General features: G+C 46.5%; 1 pseudogene; it reads right to left on the reverse strand.

Moving 5' to 3' along the window:
• Positions 1-2,517: 2,517 nt before the first annotated feature.
• Positions 2,518-8,244, reverse strand: LOC123070006 (disease resistance protein RGA5-like; annotated as a pseudogene).
• Between the last annotated feature and the right edge of the window lie 325 nt (positions 8,245-8,569).

Genomic DNA, 8,569 nt, shown 5'->3' on the forward strand with positions numbered 1-8,569 from the left:
CCATCGTTCCTTGGGTCACCTGCAAACTGAGCCCAGTACTTACTCTCAATTTTTCTCCACTGCGACCCGTCAGCGGGTGCTCTCAACTTCCCGTCTTTCTTACGGTCTTCACTGTGCCATCGCATCAACTTGGCATGCTCTTTGTTTCTGAACAGTCATTTCAACTGTGGTATTATAGGAGCATACCACATCACCTTCGCATGAACCCTCTTCCTGCGGGGCTCGCCGTCAACATCACCAGGGTAATCTCGTCTGATCTTATATCGCAATGCACCGCATACCGGGCATGCATTCAAATCCTCGTACGCACCGCGGTAGAGGATGCAGTCATTAGGGCATGCATGTATCTTCTGCACCTCCAATCCTAGAGGGCATACAACCTTTTTTGTTGCGTACGTACTGTCGGGCAATTCCTTATCCTTTGGAAGCTTCTTCTTCAATATTTTCAGTAGCTTCTCAAATCCTTTGTCAGGCACAGCATTCTCTGATTTCCACTGCAGCAATTCCAGTACGGTACCGAGCTTTGTGTTGCCATCTTCGCAATTGGGGTACAACCCTTTTTTGTGATCCTCTAACATGCGATCGAACTTCAGCTTCTCCTTTTGACTTTCGCATTGCGTCCTTGCAACGACAATGACCCGGCGGAGATCATCATCATCGGGCACATCGTCTGGTTCCTGATCTTGATCTTCAGCAGCTTCCCCCATTGCAGCATCACCGTATTCAGGGGGCACATAGTTGTCATCGTCCTCTTCTTCATCGTTGTCTTCCATCATAACCCCTATTTCTCCGTGCCTCGTCCAAACATTATAGTGTGACATGAAACCCTTATAAAGCAGGTGGGTGTGAAGGATTTTCCGGTCAGAGTAAGACTTCGTATTCCCACAACTAGGGCATGGACAACACATAAAACCATTCTGCTTGTTTGCCTCAGCCACTTCGAGAAAATTATGCACGCCCTTAGCGTACTCGGAGGTGTGTCTGTCACCATACATCCATTGCCGGTTCATCTGTGTGCACTATATATAATTAGACAAGTATCTATCTAAAGTAAGAATTATTTTCTTTCAGAAAGAAGATAAGAACAAGAGGCTCACCATGGTGGTGCCGGCGACGAGATCAGCGCGGGCGATCGACGACAGTGAAGACGGGGACAGGATGTGACGGACCGCTAATCCTATGCAAATCTCGGGGAAAATGGAGCTTGGAGGTCGAGCTTCGAGAGAAGAAAACTTAACTAGTGTGGCTCGGGCATTTCATCGAACACCTCATGTGCATAGGAGGTGAGCTAGAGCACCCAAATGCCCTCCCCTCGCCGGCCACCAAAAAACAAAGCACTGTGGAGTGCTCTGCCACGGCGATGGGGTATATATAGGCAACTCATTTGTCCCGGTTCGTGCCTGAAATCGGGACTAAAGCCCAACCTTTTGTCCCGGTTCAAGCCACGAACCGGGAAAAATGTATGTGGGCCAGGAGCGAGACCTATTGGTTCCGGTTCGTGCCATGAACCGGTACAAAAGGGTCCATACGAACCGGGACCAATGCCCACGAGGCCTCGGCCGGCCCCCTGGGCTTACGAACCGGGACGTATGGCCTCATAGGTCCCGGTTCATGGCTGAACCGGGACTAATGGGTTGGCCAGGCCCCAACCAAAGCCCTGTTTTCTACTAGTGGGCAGAGACGCTCAACTGGCGCACAAGCCCCAGCCATACGATATGCAGGCAACGCTGGACCGATATAAACATAAATAAAGGCAACCCAAGAAATAAGCGGTACACTAAGGGTTCAGGCAGTCAGATACAAAAACTGTAAAAATATTTGTTTTTCGCGATGTAGGCCACAATGAAATTTTGGGAGATGCATCCATAATCTGTCACTTTTCTGTAGGCAGCACAATGGTGTAGTCTAAAAGATTTTATGTTTCTTTACAGAGGAAGTACATGCTTATTACACAGGTCCAGACTTCTAGTAAACTGAGGATTCCATCAAACATATTTGTGCAAAACACCGTGCTAGTTGGAGGACGATGCCCATGCTGAGACTGTAAAAGGCTAGTGCTTAAGTGAAAAAGAAGATAAGGATCACGCCCACCAACAAATTTGGTTGTTTCACACTCATTCACTTTGCAACCAAAATACACAAAAGATCAACATTGGATTCAACTGTACGACTATAAACTACACCCTCCGTCTCAAAATATAACATGTTATTACATCCAACATGTGAGTATATTGAATGTAATAACGTCTTATATTATAGGATGGAGGGAGTAACTCGTAGGTAAATTAAACTAAAAAGGTATAAAGCGAAAACTTATATCAAATCATAAGTAAAAGTGCAAATGTCATACTACAAAGAGCAGTACGCCATGTCTGAAGGACAAATGTTATTATTTCATTACAAATTTGAAAACACTTACATGCAAGCGGGTTAGTTTTCTCATAATAATCTGAGCCACTATATTCTGCTTAAATGAAGGACAAATCTCTGGCCAATTTGTCGATAAAAGAAGACACTGGAAGGTGCTCTACAATGTCTGAAGATGTCACGTGCATCTGGAGTTCTGGACGAGCAGCTCCGTCTTGACTCTTGAATCTTGACCAACTCACTTTCATTGGCTTCTCCATATTGGCAACACAAAAAATCAATTTCATCGATGGAGATGAAGAAGGGCGCATTTTCACAAGTCATTTCAAACATGTTTGCACTAGCCTTTCGCTTTCTCCGATCCACTTCAAAGGAAGATCTGATGAAGATAGTACTGAAGTTAGTTCATTATTGGACAGTACTCTAAGTAGCAGAATGGTGATGAAATACAACAGAACAAAGGAAACAAAACTGTTCAAGCTTTATTTGGCTCCATTTTTTTTTGCGGGGTTGGCTTCAAAAATGTGCATTGCCTAATGCTAGAAACACCACAAGATTACAGCAAGTCCTAGCTCTTTTGGAACCACATCATTCTAGGAAGAACTATGAATACGCAATTAAGTTCTGTAGACAGTTGAGTAAGCATTGTCAGTTTAATTTGTTTGTTCGCGATTCTCGAACAGAATTGACAGCCAATGTTCCTCTATTGCTTAACTTTGAACACAGGACTGAAAAAAAAGTAAAAAAAATATCACGATGGTGAGCAGCAAGCAATTACCTGACGAACTGTCGCATCGAATTTCGCTGAATAGGACTTCAACGTCCACAGCCTCGGCTTGCCTGCAACTTTCGGCCACATTTTGGTTGATCACTTCCGAATTGAGGCCAAACTGAAGAAGCTTGACCAACTGTCGCAACTCCTCGGCTTGGAGCCATGGAGCGCTTGGCCCGTTCCAAACCGCGCTCGTCGTCCTCGTCCGCGCCGCCGCTGCTACCGCCGTCCTATTTCCCGGTCTCCGCCGCCATGCCCTCGCCCGCCGCAACAGGACCGCTCTTCCTGTTCCGGCAGCGACGTGGGCCGCTTCCTCCGGTCCGCCGAGGAAGCAGAAGAATGGCCGCAGCTTCCGCGTCCAGAAGCTGCAAGGAGCCCAGCAGCACCACCACAACCACCCCGCCACATGCCGGAACCTGCTCCGGACTACTCCGGCGATGACGATCTCCGCCACGAGAAGAATAATCTCCGCCTCGTCCTCGGCCTCCACAAGAGATCACCCAAGGAGGGCATGGCCTCTCTTCTGCCCTTTGCAGAACCACCACGATTTGCGCCCTCCCGGCTCGAATATGGCCGGTCTTGCGCGGAATTTGGGTAAGATCGCACGAGCGGCCACAAAAAAGAAGTGGTGTCACGCCATACGACCACCTGTTTTTATCGTGGTCTATTGTAGATGTGAAGACGGGGACGATTTGGATGCAGCTGCCTACAGTTCCTGAAGGCAGACTCTGCTACTGCTTCATCCTTCACTTCTTCGGGGCCGCAGGTGATGTATACAATGATAGTCTTGAGGCTCCAACAGGTGCTCCAAGCCAACTGGTGTAGCGCCGCCCCAGTTACTCTTGTCGAACTGTAGTCCAAGCCAACTTAGTTTGGGCATAGCCCCTGCCCCAAAGGCCAGGTAGGCAGTAACATCATACTTTGATTTACATTCACATAACTCTAGAACTGGAAATGATCCCGCAGAGAAAATGACAGTGCTATCTTCAGGGATGCTCCACAGCTGTAAACTGAGGTGCACGGGAGAGGGCAGCTTTCCAAGAGCGTGCAACTCGTCAGTGCACGTGTCAACATTCAGCTCTAGCCGGCAGAGGCATTGGAGACCACAAATCCATTTGGGAACTCTAGGCATCCTAAGACAACCCAGCTCAAGTACCTTGATATGACGAGAAGGATTTGATAATGAGTCTAGCAGGTCACTCGTATAAGAGGCACCGCCAATGATTCCGAGATATCTGAGGTCATGCAACATCTCAATAGAATGCGCCAAAGCAACCCATGTCGCTATCTCAAGTCGGTCTAGTGAAGATACTGAGAGAACCACGCGTCTCAGACTAGTAAGCTCACCGAGTCCCTCAATATCCTCCAACGAATTCGGGTACTGGAAAAACCCAATCAAAGTGTGCAATGATTTCATTTTCCTGATCCCTTTAGGCACTTCGGTTCCGTATGGAACTTCCAAGTGGGATAAGCGGGGCAAGTTAACTATATCCGATGGGATTTGTAAGCCCCAGCTGCAATTTAAATCCAGTGTCTCCAAATGCACAAGCCCTTCCATTTTAGTAGGGAGTTTGATTTCATCTCCACATGAAACCTTTAAATACCTCAGTTGCACCAATTGGCTAATAGCAGTAAGATCAATTGGTTCGTGGCCCAAACTTTTACAGAGAAACACCCTGAGATGCTTAAAATGCAAAAGAGGGGGCATGTACTTGGATTCCCCGAAGAGTGCAAGTGATCGAACTTGTGATACACTAGAAGGGATGACCCTTGATGTTGCCTCATCTGCTACACCACCATTACTGAAGTTCATGGATATACGACGGACCTTGTATTTTCGGCCATGATCTCTTGCCATCTCTTCAGGACTGCATTCAACTCTCAGAAAATTATGCTCTTCACACTTGCTTAGGATCAAATCGAGCATCATATCATGTACTCTGCACGATACCAACTCGCCATCCTTATTACATCCAGGCTGAATCAAGCTTCTATTGATAAGATCATTAAAATAGCTCTTGGCAACAACCTCAGAGTCTTGCCCATGCAATTTACTGACAAGTCCTTCAGCCAACCATTGTCGAACCAAATCATCCCTCTCAATCTCGCGGTCTTCTGGATATATACCAAGGTGAAGAAAACATGCCCGGAGATGAAGGGGAAGATGGATGTAGCTAAGGTTTAATATATTCTTCACCCCTTCCACTGTGGGGTTTACAGCAAAATGGGTTCCAAGAGAATTCCTGATGCTCTCCCACTCATCCCTTAACTTTTCAGGACGACTAGCTAATAGGCTAGCTATAGTAATGATTGCAAGTGGAAGTCCCCCACACTTCTTCAGAATTTCAGCTGTAATTTCTTCAAATTGATGGTCATCTTCAGACCCATATACTCTACCAAAAAACAATTTTTTTGAGTCTTGCTTGTTGAGGGGCTTCATTCTGTAAATGAACTCGGGGCGACTGCAACATGCCGCAGAAGCCACACTTTCTACTCGTGTGGTTATTATTACTCTACTCCCATTAGCACTTTCTGGAAAGGCGCGGCTTATAGTATTCCATGCTGACTGGTCCCACATGTCATCAACTATAATAAGGTATCTGCAAAAAGTTTCCACGTGTTATATAAGTACAGTTGGATATCAAACACGAACCCAAAAAAAAGGAAAAGTTGATTCAAGCAAATCTACCATTCCTTGGGCTAAACTAGCACGCTGATATGACATTTCAAGACCAGATGCCACAAAAAGATTGCATGATGTGTTAGGAGTCAACAAAATCAAAATTAATGGGTAAGGAAGCTTGCATTATGATGGATCGTCTTCCAGTACAGCAATCGGTTGCACGTTGCACGGACATGTGCAAGCATAGTACATATATATGCTGTTATAAATGTAATTACTTTATTCAGATATAAGGATTTAATCCCTGGTACTCCAAAGGCTAAATTAGTTCTTTAATTACAATATTTGACTTCAGCAACCAATCTACATGTAAGAGCCTGCCCATATGCAAAATCTTATGTAAAAATATGCACAGCACAGAAAAGGCAAAAGGTAAATAAAAAAATGCGGCTCAGGAAGTACAATTTTAACACACTGGAATTGGACTTGGAATTTATGATTTCAATTTTTGTGGTATTCAAACACCCTTAATATTTAGAATCCAGTTTTGATTTTGGATCCTAGGTCAAAGGCATAGGTCCAAACAAGATGAATAATGTGGTGTCTCTTTGACTGTAGCAACATTGCAAATTGATGCATTTTCAAAGATTCCTTTAAAATCGAATGAACTTATCAAAATGTATGCCTCTACTGTGTTATTCTCCCAAACCGTGCAAGCCACAAGCATTTAAATGAATGTTGATCAAATCAAACAATTATTCAAAGGTAACATAGCTTGCCCATGCAAAAACACCGGTGACTATTGAAGTAAATATTACCTCTTGTGTGTGAGATAATTTCGAAGATCATCAGTAATGTCTTCCACCTCACAAACACGAGAAGACCGATTCATCCCAAGTTTTAGTTGTATACGATAGAGAAGCCCTGTCATGTTAGGTTTTTGGGATACGGAAACAAAGGCTGTATGGTCAAACTGCCCTCTGATCTCATCGTACACCTGTTTGGCAAGTGTCGTTTTACCTAGTCCTCCAAATCCCACAATTGACACCACCTTGAGCTCCTTTTCTGCTTTACTTGTCAACAAATTAACAAGCTCCTTCTTTGGACCATCTGTACCCACAAGACCAGCAGCCTTGGTGTATATTGCCGACATCCGAGGATCAATAGCCACAGAGCTAGAATTAGGATTGAATTCATCGATCTTGTACCTAGAAGATGTTTAGTGAGGTAGTCATACTTGATTGTTTTACAACGGGTTGCTCTCAACGTTTTTGTTTTTGATAATAAAATATACATATTGGTTACAACATATAGCATAATTGTGATGTCATCTATGCTATTATAATTCTTTGTACCCCTTTATAATAACAAAATAGTAACATATACAATGGGGAATCTGCAAAATTGTTCTGGAAAACAGATTGAAACGTACCTGATGCGGCGTTCATTTGCCTCCAGTGCAAGAACCTTGAGCTCCTCCATTCGATCAGCGATCCGGTGGCGCTGTCCCAACATCCTGAGGCTTCGAGCAGTCTTCTTGATGAATCCTAGCTTTGCATTACCTTCTCCAAACTGGCGCACGAAGTCGTCGATGCAGTTCTCCATGTCATAGGACATCTCCCTGACATGGTCCCTCCAGTCCCTGGCAACCGGATCGAGCTCGTCCATGAGCTCCATCTTCTCGAGTGCGGCGTTCATGGCGCTGAGCTCCTTCTCGAGGAAGGACGCCTGCTTCTTCACCCCTTTGAGCTTACTGTACTCGCCGCCCGCCAACGCGGCGAGCTTGTCGAGGAGGGGCTTCATCACCCCCATCGTCGCGCTCACCGACATCTTGTCCCGAGAGTTGGAGAAGCGATGCGGTACTGCAGTGGTGCGGCAGTGAAGTCGAACGGGTGAGGCGTGACTGGGGAGGTGGTAGGGACAGGGACGCACGGTGCGTGGGTGGCTGCGCCGAATCCGCGTCCGGAGGTGGATGGGCGTGCCGGATCTGCAGCGGGAGGTGGAGTATGAGCACGGGGTTGTGCGGCGGGAGACGGAGGAGGCGAGGCAATGCGAATGCCGCAGTGTTGCACGGCGAAGTCGAACGGGCGATGCGTACCTCGAGACGGAGGTGGATGGCTGCCCTGGATCCGCGGACGGAGGTGGATGGAAGTGCCGGATCTGCAACAAGAGGTGGAGTATGAGTGCGTGGCAGTGGTGGTGCGGCGGGAGACGGAGGATGCGGGTCGTCGGTGGTGAATGAGGAGGGCAAGAGCCAAGAAGTAACCAAGTGATTCGGAGCGACGCGGTGCGGCGGCGAAGTCGAACAGGTGGTGGGTGGCTGCCGCCAGATCCGTGGCCGGATCTGCGCCGGGAGGGGACTACAGTGCTCAGTACAGGGTGGTGCGACGGGAGCTCGGGGAGAAGGTGGTCGTCGCTGGTCAAGGAGCAGCAGCGGAGTAGTGATTTGGGGATGACGACGCGGCGACTGCAGTCACGCCTTGCATGTAGATTTGGGGATATAATAATCAACAAAAAGGTTCCCACCAACCGTGTGGACCTAGTGAAGCAGTGATTTGGAGACGACAACGACGACGACTGGACTGTAGCGAGTCAACCAAAGGCACTGGTTCCATTTTTCTTTACCGGACAAATCATCAACAAATGCTGTCATGGCTGCATACATCGATTGATGCAGAGGCTGAGGATTTTTCTCCTTTTAAAAAAAAATCAACAAACGCCGAAGTAAAACAAGGGAAATAATCAAGATAATTACACTGCAATTTTGTACAACATGTTGTGAAATCGCAATGGTTTTTTTTAAATCG

This window comes from Triticum aestivum, chromosome 1A, assembly GCF_018294505.1.
Source record: "Triticum aestivum cultivar Chinese Spring chromosome 1A, IWGSC CS RefSeq v2.1, whole genome shotgun sequence".
Lineage (NCBI taxonomy): Eukaryota > Viridiplantae > Streptophyta > Magnoliopsida > Poales > Poaceae > Triticum > Triticum aestivum.